The 24,449-nt window shown below is 48.0% G+C and overlaps 1 protein-coding gene and 1 long non-coding RNA gene across 5 annotated transcripts in view; one reads left to right on the top strand and one right to left on the bottom strand.

The window, feature by feature from the left end:
* The window catches only part of LOC127589228 (BAH and coiled-coil domain-containing protein 1), a 62,180-nt gene that overhangs the window by 7,192 nt on the left and 30,539 nt on the right, over positions 1–24,449 (top strand). The window lies entirely within an intron of this gene.
* LOC127590157 (uncharacterized) overlaps positions 22,839–24,449 on the bottom strand; it is a 55,138-nt gene continuing 53,527 nt past the window's right edge. Inside the window, exon 3 of the long non-coding RNA XR_007959555.1 lies at positions 22,839–22,916. This is a non-coding gene — a long non-coding RNA (uncharacterized LOC127590157). The remainder of the gene's footprint in view (positions 22,917–24,449) is intronic.

The following is a 24,449-nucleotide window of genomic DNA, read 5'->3' as shown; positions in this document are numbered from 1 at the left end:
CTGGCGCCAAAAGCAGTTTTCGTGAGTGAACGACCATCAGCCACAAGTTTTGCAGCGATTCAAAATTTCGATTGCTGGTGAGAATCTACACAAAATCATTAGTCGTATTTGAAGGAATACGATTCGCAAAGTTGATGTTAGTATCCCGTTAATATTTCAATGGGATGTTTTAAAAATATGTTTTGCATATAAATACACAATGCATGGAATTGTTTTTGCTGTGGGTTTAGTTTTACGGTAAACCACAGCTGCGGTGTTTTTTTATCAGCTTGAATGGACGCTTTGAGACGGCAGAATCACAGACGCTGCATGTTTGCTACGCAAGGAACATACAATACAATACAATACATTCTGATTTATATAGTGCATTCAGGGTTCTTTCACAATTGTCGTTATTTGATTAGAATATTTTAAAGATTGAGAGATGCCAAAAACGATACCACGATTATATTTTGATGAATCGTCTGGTTGTAGTGCATACACAATGTATTATTTTGTTATTATGTACGGTACATTTCAATAAATAATAGCTGCAAAAAGGAAAGAAAAAAATGATGTTTTGGGACAGATTTTCAGCAAAGAGACATGAAGTAGATACATTATTTGTTACAGCGGGCCACAAAAAAATGATGTCGCGTGCTGGATCGGGTTTGACCCGTGGGCTAAAGCGAAGCTCCTCTAAACCACCAGATTGCATCAGAAATTCCGATTTTGAGAAGAAAAAAAAAAACACTGCGACCTTGTCAGTCCATTTTCATTTTAGGAGCGTTTGAGACGCATGCCAGGTGGCCGGTTTACGGTTGCACTTTCCCGAACGTGACCGCTGATCAACTTTTTTTTTGCCGAGCTGTCAAGTCATTTAATGGGCTCGAATTCAGCGAGTCCGTCGACAAGCTGTGGAAGGGGTAACGCTATCTTTTGTTGACTTGGGGGACAGTTTGCACTTGGCTGCGGCGGAGACGCACGAAAAGCGGTCTTTACTGCCGGCCTTTATGGCAGGGGGTGGGGGGAGCGAGGGGGTGGGCGGGGGAGCTCCTCTTTCAGCCATATTGTTTGAATCGCCGCGCCTTGCCGGAGGTGTGCTCATGTGAAAGCAGCTGTGGGGCGGGGATGGGGGGGGGGGAAGATCTACGGCAAGAGGTCAGATTTGTGTCATCCCGCACGCTCAAACTTCCACTTCCTCTGCATCTCCCCTCACTTCCCTTTTCCGCAAACATCCCCGCTCGCCCCCCGGAATGGTTCTTTGCAGGAAGAGCCCGGTGTCTGGGAAGCGGCCGTCTTCCTGCCACTTTGGCTCGAGCCGCCGTCCCCTCAGCTCGGACCATTGTTGGCCGGCCCGGCTTTGTGCGTGTGTTTTACGGCTGCTGTTAAAGATAAAAAACAGCCCTGTCCACCCCCTTTATTGTTCTCTTGTAGGATGTCCCTGTCATTCTCCCAGTTTTTTACGTCCGAGCAGCTTCCCCCTTCAAAGGTTAGCTGGGCTGTCTGCCGTCTTTCTCTCTCCTCCCCCCCCAGCCCCCACCCACCTTTTTTCTGAAGCAAAGGGGAATAAATAACTTTACGGAGACTTTTATTGAACGTCTCATTGCTGGAATATCCCGTGGGTCTGAGGACGCTTCAAAGACAAACGCAGGTGTCTGGAGGGATTAGCAAAAGGGCCGCTTACGACCCGGACCTTTAAAAAGAATCAAGCCGAGTGAGTGGGGCGGGGGGGGGGGGGGGGGGGTTGGGGGGGACGGTCGAGTTGTTTACAACAACTTATAAAAAAAAAAAATAGAAAAACGCATCGTTTTGGCCGTCTCATCATATGGCGTCAGGGGTATTCACAAGATGGCTTCTGATTGTGCCACCTACTGGCCTGGCATGCAAAGTACAGTATTTTTAAACTTAACACAAAAAAAGCCTCTGGCTGTACTTTGATTGGGCTCCCCAAAAGCCACCACAATTTTTTTTTTTTTTTGCTGCTGGTCAGAAATATCGAATGTCCAAATTTGGTCAGTGTAATATTTTGTCACCAATTTATATTATTGATCGATCCCCACACAGGTAGCATAACATATACACCGCAAAAATTAAAAATCAATATTTACTTGGACTTTGGACAGTGACAGTATGGACATCTAATGTTCATTTACCAAGACTTCACGGTGAGAGATAATTAACCAACTGGCTACATTTGAACGATCCTCATACAATGAGCTCATTTGACAAAACCGATCATCTCCAGCTGTTGAAACACCGAAAAAGAGCTTCAATCGCACATTTTCGTCGACTTTCAACCAATTGAAAAAAGGTCCGCTTCAAGTTTGGCAACATGCTGAATGAGGGAGGGAAAGATTCGCGCCACGTCTTTTCAGTTTCACTTCCCTTGGGGAGGAAAAAAAACCGCGCCCCCAAAAAAACAAGAGAGGTCCTCGGTAGAGCGTAGACCTTTGCCAAGGCTAAACAATCTCAAACAGTGACGTCAAGTTCTGTAGGTGATGGTGAGAGTGACTCCATCTGTTGGCTCAGGGGGGGGGGGGGGGTTCACTACCCCATTAGGCCCCAGCCCCATTTTCAAAACAATCGCCTTGAGCGTACGATGTGAAGTAATAATCGTAATGGAAGCATGCGCTCAATTCAAAACATGTAGTTGGCTTTGAGCGTCGCAGTCCGTCACACTGGATGGCGATAGCCTTTTGAAGATGAATGACGACTCGGAATGTCATTCATTCATTTCTATAGGGCACTTTGTAGATTTATATCGAATATGCCATTTGTATCCCGCTGTGGCAACGGCAAGGGGAAGCACACTGACAGAGCGTCGGGTTCGAGCCAAAATCCATTTTGCTCTAACTACAAGGAAGCCCTTCCGCGTTGGCTCCAACGTCAGTCGGAGGCTCGTTTGGGAATTATTGCGAGATTGCATCACCCCCCCTGCAAAGTCTAGCCTGGGAACAAGGGCACCTCGCTGGTGTTGCCACCGTCTCCCCGACACTCCCACTGGAATCCAAGTAAATTCCAACTCCCGAAACGTCTTCTGACATCAGATCGCCACCAAATTGGACAACTTCATCGATTCCCACCGCCTGCATATGCCTGAATGTTGTCGTTAAGATTTGGAATGGCCATAATAATCCCTTGTGCGGGATTGATTGTTGAACAATGGCGTCTGGAAGCGATAGGTCAAAATGGGAGTGCAACCAGCAGAGGCGCTGTTGATTCAGTTTCGACTCGTTTGCTGTCCAAAAAGAGGCCAGCATGACATGAGCCTCAAATGGAGGAACTCCAACGAGCAGTATTCGGTTCAATATGCTGCCGTGGAAATGTTGTTCAGTTGAACGGATTGATTCCCCAATGAGAATTTTGCGGGTAACCCAAATTGTTGGGTAAAAGGGATGTATAGAATTTTTGCATCCCATTTTTACTTTGAATCCATGAGAAAATCAGCCTGCAAAAAAAGCAAGCGCATCATGAGCGGGCGGAAAAGCAAAAGAGGATTTTGGCCAGCGAACGGCCACGCCGCCTCCGAGAGGGCACTTCAAATGCTACGCCACCCACACCACACCGCGTGGCGCGGTGCCACAAAGCCCTCTGGCCCGAAGCACGGGGTGTGTACGCCGCGCCGAAACACAAAGGACGAGAGGGGCGGACGGCCGAGCGGCCTCTTGTGTCAGCTTTCGGGGCACTCAATTTCGCAACCAAAACCCCCACCATCTATTTTTGTGCTCGGCATAGAGAAAGAGAAGAATCCAGCTGGGTTTCCAAAGTATTTGTTCACTTCGCATGACCAACAAAACTGGAAATAACCAGTAACGATCATATTTCTTTTTATTGCTTTGTTTTTGATACTGCTCTTTTCTGATTTGTATTGTGCAGCCCACCTCAGCGAGCGGCCGCGTCGCATGTGACAGCTGTTGGGCATTATTAACGGCTCATGCAGAAAATCCAGATTAATTTTTTTTTTTAATTTCAAATGTATTATTGGAAGCGATGGGTGAGGGGGAACAAAAAGGGAGCCGTTGTGCCCCATTGTTGTCGGCAGATTTGTGGCGAGAAACAACACGCTGGGGTTTGCACGCATGTGTGTGTGTGTGTATGCGCACTCTCCAAGACAGCCTGATTTGAGCCAGGCACCCTGCGGTTGGTTTGGAGACCCAGACAGGTGCATTGTTAACCCTCCAACGTCTAAGTCTGTCCCCGCTGGATCTGCGGGAGGAAGAGTTCTCCCGTCAGGATTCCTGCTTTTAATACAGCATGACTAGAGGCCACCAACCAAGGGACACAGCCCCCCCCCCAAAAAAACTAGTCACATTTCTTTTGCATACAAGGAGCCTTGCAGTTGTTCATGTGTTTGCGGAGAGCTTTCTCCTTGGGAGGTTTTGGTGGCCATATGTTTGCCTGCTAGATTGTTTGTTTGCGGGATTAAGCAAAACCGACGTAGCCGCAAAACTTGATGTATCGCTGGGGCAGGATCTGGATAAGGGGAAACGATGTAGCGGCTGCTCAGTTGAGATCATTTGGGGTTAAAATCGACTATCCTGCGGTTCTGAATATTATTGTTGAGCCATGGACGGTCTAGCCAGTTTCGAGATTTTTGTTTGAGCATAGAATCAGTTCATTTTAAGTGACTAGCAAGGGATTGGTACCACAAAAAAAAAACAAACGTGAAGAGATAAATTTGTCAATCAACTGCAAACAGGTGAGGCGGTTCGGGCTGCTTTTAAACGGATTTAATCGATATATGCAAGGTCCGACATTAACAGTGGCTCAATGGCCCGGGGCCACCATGCAACTGTGTCGGGCCAACCGAATTTCACTGTCGCTGGCCCGACCAAGCCACCAGTACAAATTTTATAAGTAAAATGATCTCAGCATGCTCTTTTTACCCCCACTATGCACATTCAATGACACCCCCCCCCCCATTCACTGACTTACTGTGCACATGTAGTCGTCTGCATTTTGGCCACCGAGCCTGCACTCTTCTCTATTTCAGCCAATGGTAGTCCTACATCTATAATTGTAAATTGTAATTGTTTTAATCGAATCACGTCACAGTCTTGCAGGACTTTCTTCTTCGGCATTCTTCTCATTCAGCTTTTTGTTTTTAAAAATGCCACGCTTACCGATTGCACACATGACACATAAATGCCACCATTGAGGGGCAATCTGGAGCCCTGCCATGACCTCCTTCTGCTACCAAGGTTTGGCTCACAGCGTTGACACGATCTCAAATTAGTGACGGGGGGATGCCTCCAACTTGTTGGGTAAACATTTGGGTTTCGACACCAGCCCAGCCTGGCCCGTCCGAACCAAGTCTTAAATTGATGGAGCCTTCTCGGATGAAAGGCGAACCATCTTCCAAGAACAACAGAGCGTTCCAGTTCCCATCGATTCAATGCCCCGGGATAGAAATAACCCGGGACGAATGTCGAATACCCACACGCACACAATAACAACCAACTTGCTCTCAGGGCAAACGTGTTAAGAGTTGAATCGAGCCGAATTCAATCTCATTGACCGAAGCCCGACATTTGTACGAACTGCCGTGAATCATCGGGCCGCGTGTAATGAAGGCCTGTTTGGTGATCCGAGTTATGGATTTTTTTTTTTTCGCTTGGGGAAGCACGGTGAATTCATTACGTTCCTCCTCCGTTCCATAAACATGAGTGTTGACTACAACGAAGACTCCAAACGGTAAATGTGACCAAGACAGGCTTCTCCAGCATGTGTCACAAGCCTAACTAGCAACAATTGCAAATCGATGGATGGATGGAAGGCCTTGGCGGAGGTCTGTGCCCAAGCGAAGGCGCCGCGTGTTCTCGTACATGCTTCTCCGCTCGGAGCCGTTTGTATTTTAATTGGGGTGGGGGTGCGGGGGGGGGGGGGGGACTACGATCCAGAAAATGCAGATGGTGTGCGCGGCTCGACTCAAGTAATGGGCCACCTTTCATTAGCTGTCGAGGCGTGCCGCTAAACAGATGCAGAGATTTGCTATTAAATATCCGCGCCGCATGCTACTTTAAGGACGTGTCAGGCCATTGGTGAGAAAAACAAAGATTAGCGTCAGGAATTTCATTTTAATAAGTCTCAGGAGAGACGCTCCAACCAGCTGCCTCATCCTCAATCCAAAGGGGACTTGTTGCTCGGTTTTCATTCTTCCTCCTCTGTCCTGGTCTCTTTTGCTCCTGATGACTTTGATTAAAAAAAAAACTCACGTTTCCCTGCCTGTCTCATTTTTATGTCAAAAGGCTTGTTTTACAAACTGAACTCTTTTCATTTCGCCATGCGCTTTGTTGATCTGTCCTCACCCGTAACCAGTTCTTGAACCTATTCTTTCTTTTTATTTTCTTTTTTTTCCATGTGGCCACTAGGCTACACTATCTCCTCTCTGCGACTGCAGCGCATGTTGCGACGATGCGAAGCTAAACGACGCTCCGCTCAGCAACAGATGTGCGTTTGTCTGCCGGCGCCGCGCGCATTCGTCCTCTCGGCTCGCCGAAGCGCGGCCCGCTGACCTCCCCCCGCTCTCCGGTGAGACGCGGTCGGGGTGTGGGAGTTTGGGGAAGGGCTGAGCGAGATGGTGTGTTTTCACAAGAAGGACGGAACGGGGAGCGGCGCAAAAAGCGAGATTGGATGAGCATTGTCACATGCTGTCATACACTCGCTGGTGCATGGCAAAGTGACACACGCACACACACACGCGCGCGTGCGGTTGTCACACGCACGAACACGTCTTGCTTCCCAGGAGGCCGTGGGGCCAGTGAGACAGAGCGAGCTTGAGAGTCTGGTTTGACTGTTTACATCTAATTATAGTGACAGAACTATTTCTGCAATCGCGGCTGAAGCTTTTTATATATTTGTACCAGAGAGCGGGAAAGAGGGGGGGGGGGGGGGAGCACGAACAAAGCTTCGACAGCCTTTTCTCACAATGGGAAGTGGTTATCTCATAGCCTCAGCGCAGCGACAGTCTGCAGGGCTCATAGTACAGTTACAATAGTAGGCGGAGTGAGTGGGGGGGGCCTGGCCCTGGATCGTAAGCCCTCTTGTCCTCGAGTAACATCAATGTGCAAATTTACGAGAAAGCCAGGCGATATCGTTTCCCCTCACATTAGCCCGGGTAATACGCTCATCGGGGGCCATCGCCACCGGAGAAGAGTTGTTTCGACGCCTCTGCCCCCCCCCCTTGGCGAGCTCTCTCCGCGGACCCGCCCGAAAGTGCCGTTCATCTGGCCAAATCAAAACAAAAGGAGGGAGAGAGTTGAAGCAAGGGATTAAGTTGTGTAAAATGTAGCTAGCGTAAAAGAGACGGAAGGTGTGGAGGGGGGGGGCAGTGGGAGTTAATCCTCGAACTTGCTGGCTGATATGCAGCTGAGTGGCTCTTATTACCTGAGGGTTCGGGAGCAAGCACTTGGCACCGCCACCCCAGCCCCTGTGTGGCTCCGTCCGCATCCAAAAAACAGCTGATTACACCCGACCCAAAATATGATTTTTTTTTCAGCCTCTGTCGGACAACAGAAATTGCGTTCAACACAAAACGGCAGGAGAAACGAGAGTCTGACGTGAAACCTCACACCACAAGTCCCGGTTTCCAGCGTTTCCTTCGGCGTCCGATAGGCTTTTGATATAACTCACAAGGCAGGAAATTTACAGGTTGACTTCAATCCACCCCACCCACTCCATGGCAAAAGACAAAGCTTTGTTTGAAGGAGGCGGGGTCGGGTTAAGTCAAGACGTCATTTTCATTCCAATCTCATTCGCCGCTTAGTTCGGGTTACCGTATTGGTCCGTATATAAGACGGCCCTGATTATAAGACGACCCCCTCTTTTTCAAGGCTTAAGTTTGAAAAAAGACTTTTTAATCACCAAATTAATTTCGATACAGAAAATAATTACAGTACATATGAAACAAATGATTCTAACAATATATTTGAGAGAAAAAGTTATTTTGCCTCATTTAAATCTTAATATCTGAACATTTAAATATGTCAACTAAAGTGCAATCACATTCGCAAATGAATGGCTTCTGGTTTTTGAAATGTAAATGACATCATAACTTCTCCTCAGCTGCCGATTAACCCAGCCCATCTTCGACTCACTTTTCTCCAGATTCTCGCTACGTTTCTCCATTTCCTGTTATCTCTTCTATTATTTTCTTCTCTTTTCTTTCTTACCGCTATTTTTTAAATTTTCTTCTTCGTGCTATCGCTATTTTTATTTTTATTCTTCGTGACAGGGGTTGACTTTGGCCTGGGGAGTCAAGTTCAACATTCACTTCAATGATATCTGCCGCCATCTAGCGTCGTGAATGGGTATAATGTCTAGACCCCGAATATAAGACGACCCCCACTTTTTTCAGTCTTATTTCAATGCAAAAAAACACCGTCTTATATTCGGGCCAATACGGTACTTTCTCACCAATGGCAGAATTCATTATTCACCGGGTTAGTTAACCTGCTGCAGTCCAATCCACACTTATAATGACTTCATAACAGTAATGGAGCGGGAACAACATGAATTGTAACACCTTGGATAAGAACCAAGAGAGAATTTGAAACATCCTGTTGGAATTCACGGCGCGTGACACTGACTGCGATGCAATGACATCATGCTAGCCGATATCACAAGCAAGATCATGGTTCAGCATTCTAAATCACACGACGGCAACTGACCTACATCGCCTGTTTTAAAACACGGCAAACGAGTTGCCTCAGCAACACGCTCAGCCGGCCGGATGAAACCTGAGACAGGTGTACCCATCCCCCCCCACCTTGAACACACAAACGCGCACATACACACAATGGAAACGGCTGCTCGCATTCAGCACAAGCCACCGTTGCCGCTCTGCAACATTCGGCTCTATGGCGAGCAAATTAATTAAGCTTGCGCAGAGATAAAGGCGCACTGTCAAGCCAAAGTGTAACACGACGGGTTTAATGATAGCTCTATTGTGGGAATGTCGAGGAGGAGCCACTGATTAACAGTGGCGGGGGGTGGGTTGGGGGGGGGGTGACAGGCAAGTACAGTAGGGAACGATCCCTCTGCTACGTCAGTCTTCCTGAAGAAACGTGTTCCCAGAACTGGCTCGCATCCCACGCCGACCTCCCGTACAGAGAGACGTTTACAAAATGCCTCAGTTCTCCGTCATTGTTACGCTCAAGCAAGATAATTTGCCATTTTGAAGGCTTTCCTCGTCTCAGCATTTTTTTTTTTTGCACGTGTACACTTCTTGGTGAGAATGTATATTTGCTATGGGGCGTGGGTTAATCAAAAAAAATGGTAATAGATTTTTTATTTTACTGAAGGCGCCATTTTTATTTGGAGTGGCCAATTTCCTGAGAAAATGAAGGCCCCGACGCCTGTTTTTTTTTCAAAGGCATATCTTACAAGCAGAGACCCACCAAAATTCTCACGAACCCGTGGCTTGATATTGCTCTCCAAATTAAAAATATCTAGCCCCAAAAGCCAATATCATTTTACGACACGATCGTTGCTTGGTATTTGCATCATTTTGAGACCCACAAAAAAAGTCTCAGAAACTCACACCGAAAGTCATTTGGGTGTCATTTTGTCCATCCTGGAGATTTTATCCGACCGCAACCAGATTTGAACGACAGTATGTATACAATACGGATGTGAGACGTTGAATTATGCGAGTCCAGAGTTTTCGTGTTGATGGAAGGAAGTCCAAAGCTCCAATTTGGAATTCGCTCAAAAAGCTTTTTTTTTGCAGATGATGTCTAATGCAAACACGGCGACAATTTCAGGATTATTTCAAGGATACGCCATTAAAAAGGTCTTGCGAGGGAGGAAACGTTTGTTGCATTTGTAAATATTTTTGTAATTGTTGCACCATTCACTTGCTTCCTGAAGGCACTAGGAGAGGGATGGGGAGGGTGGTGGGCAGGGGGCACACACACACACACACGAACACGCTGTGTTCGTCAGGAGTCATGGGATTGATGTGGCACAAGTGGGACAAGGCCGGGGACAATTCCCAGGATCCATCTTGATCTCGCACACTGACAGACGAGCTACAGCAGCGGCCGCGTCGGCGCTAATGTGTATTGCGAATGTCTGCGCTCGGGAATCCGGAGTCGGGCTCTGTCAGCTGTTCAAGAAAAGTAAACTATTAGTGGCGGGCGAAGGCAATTATTCCAGTGAAGAATTAGAACCACTTCTAATTGCTGTGAGTTTGGGCAATGATTACATGCTGGCTAATGCTCTGACAGACCCCCTCGCTTGGCTGGCTCCCAACGCCGCCAAAATGCTTGCTGGATGCCTTTCGGTTCTACCGCATAATCGCGGGGGCACGTGTGGGTGGTTGCCATGTGGATCTGTGATTAAACTTCCATTGAAGCATGGTTTTCCATGCTTGTGTGCAGTTTTCCTGCTTACATTCATGCGGCGGCTATGTGTGTGTGTGGTAACTGCGCCTGGCATGTTCCTCAATTGCATTATCGCAATCCGGAGCAAATGTCTCCGCCGCATTACGGGACGAGTGCGTGTGTTGCTCGGTTTTGCACGTGTTACATTAACGGGTGCGTGTCGCCACAGGAAAGAGCGTTGCAAAGCGTTTGGCATGTGGTGGAAAAAGGAAAGAGGGAGGTGGCTCAGAGGGCAGCATGTGGGGGTGGGACGGGGCACCGATGCAGGTGCCGAATTCTGCCGCAGCCTACGGCGTGTTGTATTCCATTCCAAACGCTACATGCTTATAACACGGATTAAACGCTTTATCGGAACGCCGCAGGCAGATAGAAGTCGAGGGAAGTTCAAACCGCGCTTGCCGCAGTTTAGTCCTGCTCACCATGCAAAACCAAGGCCTGCCTCTGGTTTTCGAGAGAGACGTTGGCGGGCTAGCTTACAATGACGACCGCTATCAAAAATGGTATCGCGGTAGTCAAGACTCGAAGCCGCTTTGGCTCCTGTCGCCGTTGTAATCGCGATCCATTTTTCCACTACTTGTCCTCATTCGGGCCAGCATCCCAGAAAGGGTTGCGTTGGACCTGTAACCTGTTCCCGGGTGTGCATCGCCTGCCAACTGGGCCATTTCCCCTGATGTCGCATGCAAAGGCAGTTTCAGGTCCCCCATCTTCTGTTTCTACACGAGGTACACGAGGTTAGACGGGCCAGAAATCATGTGCGCTGTTTTGCTGCTGATTGCCTCCGAGGGTGAGTCATGGGTCTTAGGTAGTCATGGGTCTTAGGTAGTCGGAGTGTTGAAAGGGCTACCGGGGGGAATTAGACAAGAGCTTTACGAGGCCTCTCCGCAAGGGAGGACTTGCTTCATATTATTTACCGAGACAGCAGAGATTATTTCGAAAAGCAGCTCCAGATCATGACGTTGCCACCACCACCACCGTTGACAGTGGGCACTGTGTGTTCCGAGTGATGTTTAGTGATACGATTGTGCCCCACTTGGTGTGGATTCTCCTGAAATGTGGCAAAAGGTAAATAAGTTCAAGGGGGTTGAATACTTTCACAATCCACTCTATGTGTGATGCTTTTAAAAAAAATATAACCTTATAAAGGCCAGCCCGGTGGTCTCAGTGCAGAGGTACCGGGTTCAATTCCGGCTCCGGCCTCCCTGTGTGGAAAATGCATTTTCTCCCCGGGACTACGTGGGTTTTCTCTGGGTATTCCGGTTTCCTCTCACATTCCGAAAAAAACATGCACGGCAGGCTGATTGAACACTCTAAAATTGTCCTTAGGCATGAGTGCGAGCACGGATGGTTGTTGGTCTCTGTGTGCCCCGCGATTGGCTGGAAACCGGTTCAGGGTGTCCCCCGCGACCCTTGTGAGGCTAAAGCGGATCGGGAAATGGATGCTTATAATGGATGCTCCGCTTATAAAGCGGAGTGTCGATTCTTGCTGTTATTTTAGAAATGCGACCGGGGAGAATGGCATCGTCTTAACACCGTTCCTGCTCTCAGTTTGTATCCCCATTTGACAGATCTCCTTTCAAAAAGCGGAGCTGCTTTGAGGATCGATACGGCCACGCGGTCTACAGTACACGCGCGCGCACTTTTTACGTCTCATCTGTCATTCGAAAGAGCCCCCCCCCCCACACACCCCCGGCTCTGTGGGTTCTCTTTCCAAGCGAACAGATGGAGAACATTCAGAATGAAAGCAGATCCTAAGTCCTTTTGGACCCCCATCAATCCGCCTCAGATTGTCCTGTGAGGGGGCTCGAGTTTCCAAAGACTGAGTGAGGCTTGATAGCTCCCCTCCGCGTAGGCCGTAGTTACCGCCCGCCAGTCGAGCGATTGCACTTTGAATGCGCGCACAACAGCGCTACTTTGCCTAACTCCGCGAGGTGTAGTGGATCGTTGCACTCCCGGCAAATCAACAAAAAGTGCGCTCGTCCCCACAACGCTCAACCCAGATTGCCGCGATTTTCAGTGTACCTGTCGAGGTTGCCAATAGTCCTCCAACCGGCCTTCACTCTGCCTTTTTTTTTTTCCTGTGACAGAAGACACGGGACATAATTGAGCACATGTGCCGCTTTGAAAAGCCACATTGAAGGGATTTTGCAGGACGCACTTCTGTGCCAGTCAGCCACGCCAAACGCCACATTTGCAAACAGCAAAGCTATACCGGCGCACCATCTGGACAACGATTGCGCGCAGGCGCTCGTTGGTTTTTGTGCGTGTGCGCACAAAGTTGTGTGTCTGCATGAGAGAGAAGATTAAGCCTTCCAAAGGGAGACCTCATACTGCCCCTGCCTCTGTCTACTGATTTATGGGTTTGGGTAGGAAATCGCTCATTTGTCACTTCTCATCTCATTTTTTCCTCATCACCCCACTCCCGCTTTTTTTTTTTTTGGTCTCCCCCTTGCTTGCGCTCGCAATGGCCGCCCAAATTTTTCAGCCTTTGCAGAGAAAAGGAGCAGTCGCAGCCGGAGAGAAGGCAAGTTCTTTCTGCCAAAAAAACCCCCCACGATTGGACACGTTTGAGTAGAAATGCACACATTTTAGATGCGGAACGATAGATATCTTTCTGCTGGTTTGAGCATAATTGTTGGAACTAAAAAAAGAAAAACACGAGGATGAAACGCTGTTAGTTTTGGAATGTTAGTCTATCCAGTATTGAGGAAGAAAGCTATCGGAAGATCTCTGTTCATTAATCTGGCGACTACTCGTGGGGTGAGACTGGGTGATTCCCTTTTCACACTGCACTGCTGCCAGTGCTGGTTTGGTACTGGTGTTTGTGGCCTCCCACTGGCAGAAAGCCAACCCTGAGAGCCAGCGTTGCATCACCAGCGTAACGTCCGAACGAATCTGTGACTAGCGCTCGCGATTGCTGTCAAATGGCGTTTGAATAGCAGCGTGAACCTCGGGGATGGAATAAGAGCCGTTCGTCTGAACAGAAATTAGTTTTACCAAAAATTGAAGAACGGGCGCTCACTTTGGCTCAAGTGCTGAACCAGGCCTGGCACCAGCCCGGTGCAAAAGTGTTATCGGTTCTCCCCGAATCTTTAGTCTTGGATAGCTTGCCTTCTAAACATTTGTGGAGAAGCCTTTTCCGCTCTGCCATGACTGTTTCCCGATACACAAAATGTGGTCCGGCCATCCATTTCCTGTATCGCTTATTCTTTTCAAGGTGATGACAGAGGCCTGGAGCCTTGTCCAACTGACAAAGGGTGAAAAAGGTGGACGACACCCTGGACTGGTTCGTCAATCACACCGAGCAATTTGGAGAGAGTGGAATCAGATATGGGATCCCACCAATGGCTCAAAGCAAGATCCATCAAGGCAGGACTGGGTTGATGACGCTAACCACAACCTTACCAGTCCCCCCCCTTGGGCATGAAGTCATAAAGTTATGGTGATCTCTGACATCTGGAAAATTCCACAGACCTACTACAAAAACAGCAACAAACACAGTCGTTTTTTTTCCCCTTCCGTCTTCATTTCATTCGATTAACCCCGTGTTGTAATACTCAAGAATCTATGCGCCGAATATAGCTCTGCCGCTAATAGCTGGTCGTCAATACATTAGCACGCAGGGGTCCTGGCGAGGTCAGCGGCAGTCGAGAGCCTAATGTGCGTGATTGTGCACTCCTGGTGTGTTTATGTGCCTCCGTGCACCTTACTCGCTCAGGTGCTGGCCATAAATCTGCATCAGTCTTCCCAGTCCTGCTGAGGGCACGCCAGGGGCGGCTGGGGTTTCACCTCCTTCAAAGCCGGGGAGGGGGTGGGTTGGAGTGGGCAAGTGAGAGATAAATCAGGGAGGGGGCGCTTCAGGAAAGCTCAGAAGACTCAGATAACTGGGGACTGGCTGATAGAAATCAGGCTCTTTCTCAAAGAAGTCAATTAACCTGCTTCCCTTCGTGCCCTAATTATGCCGCGCCGATGGTTCTTTACAGTCATGCTTAGCCTAGTATGCACATTCATGCTGTGGCAGGTTTCACCTGTGTGGCTTGAAATGATTTTTTTTTTGGGGGGTTCATTAGTCATCCCATGTTCCCTCCCAAGTTCCAGAAACATCGCACGGCAACCGTAAGCAGAAATGCCTGCAAACAGCTGCTGACCTTCCAAACTTGATGAGTGGGGGGGACGGCGAATAGGCCAGGGGTTGGCAACCCAAAATGTTGAAAGAGCCACATAGGACAAAAAAACCCCCCCAAAAACAAATATGTCGGGAGCCGCAAAAAAATAAAAGCCTTCTATAAAACTTACAATGAAGGAAACACATACTGTATGTATGGAGGAGACTGGACTGTCTCAGAATTGTTTATGTTATTCATTCCTTTGTTGTGTGTTCACAAACGCCCACATCGAATTTATTTTGTGATTTCCTCACTTGATTTTTTTTTTGTTTTGGTGCATTATTTTCGCTTTTCTAAGTGTCAGTGAAGTCATCATGAATTTCCGTTTTTCGGAGGCTGTCTTTGAACGCCTCTCGAGTCGAACGAGAAGAGAGAAGGCACGGAGTCGGACGCAGACGTGTCTGTGTTTGTCGAGATTTATTTAAAAGCATAAATAAAGTGTACGTTTTAAAAAACCAACACCACAGCTCTCCTTTTTCGGAGCTGCAACATCTATCTCTATCAATTTGAGCTATGTTAGCCAACTATCAAAATCTTTTTCCATTTTCAAAACCTTTTTATAAAGCTCCAGGGAGCCACTAGATGTCGCTAAAAAGAGCCGCGTGTTGCAGACCCCCGGTATAGACAAAGAGTCATGATTGTTTTTCATCACAGAAAAACATTCACAGGAACAAAAATTCGGAACAGGCTTCCAAAGATGAGACAACCAGATTTTGTCCAAAAGCTCCTCGTTCACCCGGCAAGCAGAAATTTAGTACCGGTCAGTTTTCTTCTGGTCATTAGCGCACGAGAGGCTACAGTTGATGTCTGTGGTCAGGGTGAACAAGCAGTGTTGTAGAATGTCAACATGACCAGGCGGCCTATTTCACAGCACCCACTGTTGACATAACTGCTCTCTTATCTGGGGAGCGCAAAGCCCGACCCCACAATCGAAAACAGTGCCAGAACAAATACTGTAAGACAAACTAACACACACATAACGCACACCACAAGGGAATGTGTCTAATGGCATTACAAGGCTGTTGGCGATCATCGGTGTGGCTTTTAAACAAAAATATGCAATCGAGCCAGGTTGAGCACGGGCCTTGCACGCTCTCATACTGTGAGCTTCTCAAATTAATGGAGTGTTTAGGGTCTCGGTAATCTGGGTGAAAGACCCACTGCGCTCAGTCTGGAAAGCGATGAGACAGGAGAGGGTACGGAAAAGTGGCACTGGTTCAAGTACCTGTGTCAAATGCTTATATTTCAGTGTCAAAACATGTCAGCCGACGCTCTTGTACTCATCGCCCTGGTTGTAACTCCTCTTTATTGATCTCTTCTGTTCCTCTTCCTCTTCATCTTCCTCCTCTCCCTCCACCATCGTAGCCTCTGGCTGCATTGTTTGCATTGTGATAACCTGTTGAAAGCTGCTGGCGCTTACTGCAAATGTGCTTCCTCCCTCTCGCTCCATCTCCATAGCTTTTTCTTTCTTTTTTTTCTCCCCCCCCGCCCCCCCCTCAACATGTACAGGCCAGGCATCCCACAGGCCCAAAGGCTGAGTAACGTGTACAATTTCGCCAGGGCCAGATCTCCAGCTGCTAAAACGGAATGCTCCAGAGATCATGCCATTTTGAAATTTGCACTTGAACGTCACACAAAACTGGCACAAGAGCTCCCTTCAGCCTTGATATCAAAGTCATTCAACACTTTGCGAGAGTTAACGTTGTCGTTTGTGGTGTGATTTAATTTTAGATCCGATTGCTAATGTGGTGGACCGGCTGATTGTCTTTCTCCCACTACACACTTTACGAATGAATCTTAATGAACAAGCAATAGAAGGAAACAGATGCTGCAAGACGCCCCCCCCCCCACACCCTTCCACCCGTCTCGCTACTGTGAGGGACTGATCAAAAAAAGATGATGACTGAAAAGGTAGCTGTGCAGCCGACTGGCTGTACATGGTAACCACGTGCGGTTGGTCATGATGCCTGTTCCTTACTTGGGACCTCGGACGCCGCCATTGTCCCATTCTTGGCCGTTAAGGCCGCTCATTTCGTCCCAACATCCTCGTCCAATATGCTCCTGCAGATGTCACGCTTGGGCGAGCTACGGTTTTGCTTGGCCCCCACATTGCCGGGTGAATGTTTTTCCAAAATAATTTTATAGTCTGATTTGGTTGACCTTGTATGCACTTTGAGCGTAGGCCGCGTCAGTGAGAATAATGCGTTATCTGCGCCGGTTTTGCTGGAGTACTTTCCCAGAAAGAGATGCACAAGTGCTCCTCGCAAGGTAACTCAACGCGCGATGCGCCCTTGGCGATGCGGCACCTCCTCTCCTTTTGTCTGAAGCTTATCAAGAAGCAAGAGGAGTGAAATATTTCGCTTCTGTTCTCCGCGTGAACTCTAATTACACCGAGGGCATCTGCAAGTCCTTGGGCTGGCTGCTCGACGGCTTTTAGCTCGCTTTCATCTCCTTTGTTCCGTCTCTGCGCCTCGACAGGTCGCATCAGATGGAGAGAAGCCAGGGCTTTCTTTTCTCTTGCACATACACTCGCAGACTTGATCATATTAAGGGCAAATGGGGACAGAACGTGAAAGTGTCGACTTCAAATGACTCCCAAATGTCCAGCTAAGATGCTGATTTAGGGTTGAGGGTATAGAGAGTTGAATGTTTGACTCCCCTTAAAAAAAAAACGGTTCATTATTCTCGCAGGGGAAAACTGATGGACAAACAAAAGCGGCTCAAACCGCATGTCGAGAAAGTGCTTCAAAACCCCAACATATGACCAAAGAAGGTGGCTATGAAGCACATACTTGATGGGAGCTGAGGGAAGAGATCAAGGTAAAGAGGAAGTGAGAACAGTGGGGGGTGAGGGGGGGGCGATGAAAGCGAAAACAGGGAAGACTGTCCAGAAACCCGCCGATGAATCTCGATACTGGCCGATTTATGTTATGTTGTTGTCCGTCAAGCCTTCGGCAATATGACAGCGGCGGCGTTTGACTGTGCATTTATCTCACTGTCGACTAAGCAAGCCGACTTCCGAGATTGACAGAAGCCACGAGATTGTGGCGCAAGGGTACCATCCGCCCGCAGCCGCGCTCTGCTTTAACAAAAGCAGATCCATCGAGCAGAAAAGGGAGGCCGGACCACCTAGGACGCCGCCGTCAAAGAGCCGCTTTGATGTGGCACGAGCATATGTGCGGCGCGAGGGAGCAATCTCTGAACCACCCCCCCGCCCCCCGCCTCCCCACTCAAATCCTTTTTTTCACTGCCTCCTGTATGCCATCATTATGTCTCATCGCTACAGAAAGACTGCGCCAGCGTGGAATAGCGCAGCCTTATTATCACCCCCTGCGAAGGGAGAAAACTGCTCAGTTCAACCACATCGCAATTAACCAATTAAGTTCAGAACTTAACAGGAGACCCGTCTGGTGAAAATAGTGCTGAGCGCGTGTTTAAATCGAACTGTGTGCGCGCGCATCACCTGGCCGCGTAAAACGGATTCAGCCGAAAGATACACACGGTCGCTTTTGCTAACGATATTTCCAGTGCAACAAGAGAACTATGACACCAGTCCAAAAACATTTCTGACTACCCCCTCCCCATCCTAGCGTTTTACTGGATTTTGACTGATCTTGCAAGGCCCACGGAATATTTGGTTCGAATGCTTTATAAACACGGAGCCTACCAAAATAAAGTTTGGAATCTCTTCTTCCATTCTTCAGCAATCCGCAGTACAAAATGGAAAAGTTTCATGAAAAAGGCGATTCCGAGGCAAAAAAACGGAGAAAAACAGCTTTTTGTAAAAGCATGCATTTCAAGCACGTGAGGCACCACTGCCACCTACTGGTCGCTTTTCTTTTTACATCATTTACAATGAAAACGGCTTTTCCTAATTCACAGATTGCATGAGACCCTCCTCCTCTCTATGACGCAAAAAAAAAAAGACTTAGACTTAGACTTACAAGTACGTCCTTGGTAGGCGGGGCCTAATTTTAAAAAGACGTACAAGTACGCCTTGTGTAATGAAAGAGTTATTGTCAGTAGTGGCGTTTAATTGTTTCTAAATGACGCTACGAATAATGTTAGCAATGCGTTGTGTGGAACAACTGGCTAGCTAAGCGGAAACATTCACTTCGAACGTGAATTTAGTTCTGCAGATATGTTTTAATGGGTGCCAAACGCAAGGTTTTAGTGCCTTGCCATTGGACCCACAGGAGTCTTTTTTATAACATTGCATTTTGGACTCCAGGCTACAATGTTGTCTTTCTTGTTGACAAAACGCCTCGGGCGAGGTGTTTGTGACTTCGCCCCAACGAGTGTGCATTTCATCCCAGCCAAGCGTTCAAGAGGGGAGTCGCCGCGCTTGCCGCATTACACCAATAAAAAGATTTGTGGTCTGTATGACACAATTGTAGCCGGGCTGATTTGAGCCCCGAAGCCAAATGCAGTGTGTTAGGAAGCAGGCTGATAGCTCTGGAGAGAGCGTGAGCCGAGAAATCCCTTTTTTTTTTTAATCGGCTCTCGGATAACTTTTTGGGAGGGGGGCGGGGCCTTTATCTGAAGCCCCTGACAATGTATGCTCATGCATGCTTGATTAGCTGTGCGTGTGGATGAAAAACAGAGTGAGAGAAGTCTTGCACGTCAGTGAACAGTCTAAAGGGTGAAGGACTCCCCCGGTGTTTGCGCGGCCCCGGAGGATTCTTCCCCGCTTCCTCTCTGAACACTCACCCCTACTACAATGCTGGGAAGAAATGTGTCATTAACAGGAGGGGTTGGGGGACGACCAAAATAATGTTTATGGGCTCAAGCAGCTCTGAAATCATTTTCCATATCAGTGCAACTGCATTGGCCCTGTGGGGGCGTAAATCAGATTTTCTCCTCCCTGCGCCAATAGGAAACATCATGGGAAAGAAAACAGATTGGATTGTTTGAGAGATGCCCTGGTGCAGCTGTGGGCGTCTTTATGTTTGGGTGTCTTGCTCTGTGAGTGTGAGTGTGTGTGAGTGTGTGTCGGGGCAAGAGGAAGAAAGAAATCACAATTTTAAAAGCGGATGTTTAGCATGCGTGCGTGAGATGGATGAGCTCCACTATGATCATGGTGATTTTATGCCTCGGGAATAATGATCCGGAACGGAGGAAAGGCCTGTAAAAGCGTCTCACGTTACAATAGGTCAGTTAACAAGCTTGCTCGACAAACGTTTGGACAGGTAGAAAATGGAACTCCTTTCCTTCAGGAGGTATGGAACTGCTCTGAATACAAAAAGCGGGATGAGACACCAGACTTCTTGTATATTATCTTAACTGAGAGACAGACACTTTAGATTTGGCTTTAATAGCCAAGGATGGGGGCTGGGGGGTGGCTTCATAAAGTAGAATGGAACGAAGGTGCTTAGAGAGTCAACAGTCTGTAATGAGCGTTGACCAAGAGTACGGCACCCAGGTCTGGTTTAATATCTACTTCCTGTGACATCATAAACATTCTCATGAAGGCACCGTTACACGGCTCTCTGTGGAGACCTCGCTTTTCTTGCTTGAGCTATTAAACCAAATCTGTGAGGTGGGTGTGGGAAATGTGAGTGAACAAGTGTGGGTGGGTGGGGTAAAAAAAAAAAAAAGGAGGTAATGGGCCTTGTCCTGGTCTCATCCTGTTGCTGTTTCGAATCTGTCCTCCCACTCCCTTCTCCGTCCCAGCATGGAATGTCTACTTGTTCTCTTCAGTTGAGGCCGGTGACTCAACGCGTGACGATTATTTTCTCATGGACTCGGCACCGTCACAAAGAGACGAGCTAAAACTACACTCACCTTCAAAAAAGAAAAAAAAATCACTTTACGATAGGAACTGGGTCTATCACTGCCACAACAATCCCGGCGTACGATACCGACAGGAATTACAGTCCACGGTATTCCGCACAATTTAAAGGTTCTGGGTTTGATTCTCATCTCGGAGCATTCTCTGTGGAATTATGAGTTTTCTCCCACACTCTGAAACCCCCAAAACCGAATAGCCCCAAAAGTGTAAATCTGATCTGCCTCTTGTCATGCCGGAGGTATGCCGGGAGAGGCTCCAGCTCTCGTGCGACCTCGGACATGATAAGCAACATAGAAAAGCCATTTCCTCTCTAGCAGACTGTAGAAAGAAACATCCTCTGGAGGAAAAAAACAACAACCCCAAAACAAAATCAGAACTCATCCAGCTCCAGAAACGTTTGTACGGGTTGGAAAAACCTCCCCAGCTTTAAGAATGCTTCTTTCTGGCAAAATAGAGGCCGAATATATTTTTCCGTGGTGACGCCATGCTAACTTCCAACCTATTTTCCTTATTGCTACCTTGGCATGGACATATCTTGCCGTTGTCTTTTCGATATGATGGTTCAGCACAACCTTTTGAGGCATTCTTCACTTGTATCTCTGTATGATGCTTCAGGTAGAGGTGGAGAAAAAAACCCCAATCTCATCATGCCTTTTGCTTGCCATTAATCACAAGAGAGTAGCTGACCGAGGAACGCAGCCCTCCCCAAAAGTCCCTGACACGACTATCTACACTTGGCTCCGCTCTCCCCCTTCGCCATCATCTGGATGACCCCCCCCCCCCTCGCAGGACAGAAAATCTCACTCACTTTCCTACACCTTCTATTCTCCCAATTGTTTCTCCTGTTTCTTCTCCGCCCCCACACACGCTGACCACATCCACTAGACTCAGTCCACAGGCATGCTGCGTGGTGAGTGTCGGAGGCGTGCGCTGCTGGCAACACCCCCCTGCCCCCCCCCGTGCCTCTCCCCAACCCACCCACCTTTGCGCTGGGCCCGATTCCAGGACTCAAGCGCCTGCTCGCTCAACTGGAGTAGGGACGAGCCTCCAACAGGTCTTCTTATGTTCGGGCCTCGTGTTTGGGGCATCTAAACACAACCGATCGAAAAAACATATTGGGGCGGGGGGGGGGGGGGGTGAGGTAGGGTTGAAAGGGGGTTCTACCCTTCCACGTTTTTGAAATGGTAAACCGTGATCTGGTTTGTGTTTCCAACATAGCGGGGGTGGGCGGGTGGGGTGGGGCCGGTGGGGGGGAATGGTGGGCCAGGGTGGGTGGGGGGGGGGTGGCCACAGCTGTCTCTGATATTTAAATAACGTACCGAAGGACTTCAATGAACTTGACCCTTCGGAAACGTTGCTCCTGTGTTTTGTAGCCCATACGTAAAGGTGCCAAAAGCTGCTAATGTACGGGTGTATATATTTTTTTTGGGGGGGGGGGGGGGGGGCTTCCTCCAAATTTTGATCAGAGCTGAGGAAAACAGATCCGGAGATACTAGAACAAAGACGGCTGTGACAATTGTGCGAGGCAATCTGGCTACCAATTGAGTTAATGTTTTCAAGATGACTGTTCGTAGGAAATACACCCCCCCCCCACCCCCTTTCTACTTGAGTAGCCATTTCAATCCGATGTGTTTTATTGTGAGGAAGTCGATGCCGGGTTAGTCAGCGGCCCTGCTTGGCGGTGTATGCAGTCGGTCTGAGGCCACTGATGTGTGCAGTCGTTACCCAGTTCCATCCGGTCCTCGGCGTCCCGAAAATGTTGCACTGATTATGGAACATGAGGTGTAAGCGGAAAGTTTTTGACGTCTCAAGACCTGGGCCAGCAACGAGGACTACACTGACAGGAAGTCAGATGAGCAACAACACACTGTGGGGAGAAAGTATCTGACCAAAACCTTCGAGATGTTTTTACTTGGTAAGTAAACCCTTTTTCGGGCTCAATTTTTGTACGACTCTTTTAAAAACAGAAGCTAATGGAATTGACTTGATGAGGATGAATCCTGTCCTTTTATTGGCCGTAGCACGGTTTGGATATCGAAAACAATTTTTTCTGGCTTTGTCGGATAAACATCAAACACAGCTGTTGCGCACGGACGGAATGAATCATTTGTGGAAAAACAAGAAGTAGGAAAGGGACGTGTCGGAGGACAGAGAGTTGCCTTTGGGAGCCGTGCTGGAAGGAGGAGGCTCGACACTTTGGACTTTTCGTTTGCGAGTTGGCTGGAGTTGGCAACCTCGACGTAACCGATTTTCATGAGACTTTGTGGATGGGTGGGGCATGCGCCAAGAATAAACGGATTCAAATAGAGTGCAGATGGTTGAATGAAAAGCTGAGCTTTCTGAAATGATTTTGTCACTTTTGTAAGTATACATATTCATCATCCAAAATCCAAGCATAAGTAGCAGTTGGGTACGCAGAGGTGGACGCTTTGTTAAGATTCGACCTTGGCGACGGTCTTGTTTCAATGAATCTTCCTGTTTCAAGTGTGAATGAGGAGAACTGTCGTGTGTTTCTACCTTGTAACGTCCTCCCTTGGTCGCTCGCCGATCGCGGTTGTCGTCACAGCTCCAATATTTCTTGCCAGCGTCACATCTCTGGCCGTTTGTGTCGCCCCCCTCAGGCGGCCATCTTGCAGAAACGACAATGATTCGGCTCAATACGCAAACAATTCATGATCGTCTCGTTGTTATACATTCATTTAGAGGCACGACAGGACGCCCACATTTTGATTAGAATCCCAACATCGAAAAAAAATTAAAATTCTGGGCAGTCGATTGCTTGTTGTCTATTCAGCCGTTTGCCCACACGAATCCCTCGGCATCCTGTTATGTATTCATTTCTCAAAACAGGAAGGAAAAAAAAATTGGTAATCTCACCTCACGGTGAGATTAATGGGGGATAATGCTCACCTAAGCAGGTTAGTGACCCAAACTGAAGAATGATGACGGCGTCTTTGTCCCTGAAGGCCTCAGTTTGAAACCCGATTCGATTTAGGAGAAAAAAATAACGCAAGCAATGAGGGGTCTCTTTGGCAAGCTTTAAGGTGAGATATCGCACTGACCAAACGCATTTTATCGTGAGCATTCAGTCTCCTTGCCTAAAGCTCTGGTTCTCTTGTGTTCCCATGACAACGGATGGGGCCTTTATTCTACCTGCCTGCTGCTCACTCCGAGCTGTTGGGGGGGGGGGGGGGTTGTCTCAAGTCCATCTCCTTATGAATATGTGTGAGGGTGATTGGGAACAAACTGAGCTTCATTGTCCCTTATCCATCCATTCAACAGCTCCACCTTCAGACGTTTGTGTTGCACATACGATTCAGGATAGCTCAGGCGAGGAGGTGTGAACATCCCATGAAATGCTCCCTTCCCCCTAAATTCCTGAATGGGATTTATCTCCATCGCTGTGAGGGATGAGCACCAAATCGGTGCCTATACAAGTGCTCGGCTGGCACCACTCAAGAACTGGAGCTCAGAATAGAACATCGACACGGTGCTGGCTGGGTGTCGGTGGGCTCCTTGATTCAGCAAACGTGTGTAAAGTTCTGATGACCTCCAAAGACATATTTACATTAATCAATACCAGACAATTCTAGACCAAGTCCGAAAAGACGTTTAAAAACGTCTTTGGGAGGGAATGAGTTGTAATTAAGGGTTTGGCAAGGGAAAGATGCTTGCAATATCAGATGTTATTCTGGATGTGACAAAGGCATGAATTACTGTCTCAAAGTGTTCATGTGAGAGGAGAGGTTTTATTTTGGCCAGCTGTCTAAGGCCACTGGGACCAAACAATATCACCTCTGTCTTCTTTTCGTTGAATTTCAAGAAATTTTGTGCCATCCAGGTTTTGATTTCTTCCAGACAGGATAGGAGTGGCCTTGACTTACATATGACACTTTGACATTTGGGTTCAGACTTTAGCAAGCATCGTGGAACTTGACATGCTTGATTTGCTTTCGCGGGCCACATAAATTGATGTGGCGGGCCAGATCTGGCCCCCGGGCTTTGACTTTGACATCAGTGCCTAAAAGGACTCGAAATGGCACGAGAAGGGTTCAAGACCAGCACTTGGACCTTCTACGATTCTAATTTGAGGACACGGTGTCATGACACGGATTGGATTATTTACAA

Source organism: Hippocampus zosterae, chromosome 17 (assembly GCF_025434085.1).
Source record: "Hippocampus zosterae strain Florida chromosome 17, ASM2543408v3, whole genome shotgun sequence".
NCBI lineage: Eukaryota > Metazoa > Chordata > Actinopteri > Syngnathiformes > Syngnathidae > Hippocampus > Hippocampus zosterae.
Note: the sequence above shows the minus strand (reverse complement) of the source record. Positions and strands in the feature narration are given on the sequence as shown.